The sequence below is a fragment of the Etheostoma spectabile genome, chromosome 21 (assembly GCF_008692095.1).
Source record: "Etheostoma spectabile isolate EspeVRDwgs_2016 chromosome 21, UIUC_Espe_1.0, whole genome shotgun sequence".
Lineage (NCBI taxonomy): Eukaryota > Metazoa > Chordata > Actinopteri > Perciformes > Percidae > Etheostoma > Etheostoma spectabile.
The window spans coordinates 9,193,368-9,193,624 of record NC_045753.1 but is presented as its reverse complement, the minus strand read 5'-3'; the positions used below and the strand labels follow the sequence as shown (position 1 = coordinate 9,193,624).

Here is a 257-nt window from a genome sequence, read left to right as displayed (position 1 = left end):
TTGTACCAGAATAGGTTTACATGGTTATATTTTCAAAAAACACCATATTTTTGTTGTATTGCACATTGCTGCAGATTCTCTTTTGTGTTTAGGTCTCTGTTTCAACAACAGAGTAAGCCACTAATTGGAGATTATGGTGAACTAGTGTGTGTTGTAGCAGTGGTTTGCCTTTGAGAATGATGCATGCTACGGTTAGCCACCTCATCTCGGCTAGTTACGTAGAAAGCTGTGGCGATTTTGAACAGCTCACCCGGAGA

General features: G+C 40.5%; 1 protein-coding gene across 4 annotated transcripts in view; it reads left to right on the top strand.

The window, feature by feature from the left end:
• Positions 1-257, top strand: part of LOC116670824 (vesicle-fusing ATPase) — a 29,667-nt gene that overhangs the window by 16,459 nt on the left and 12,951 nt on the right. The gene's annotated exons all lie outside the window — the stretch shown is intronic.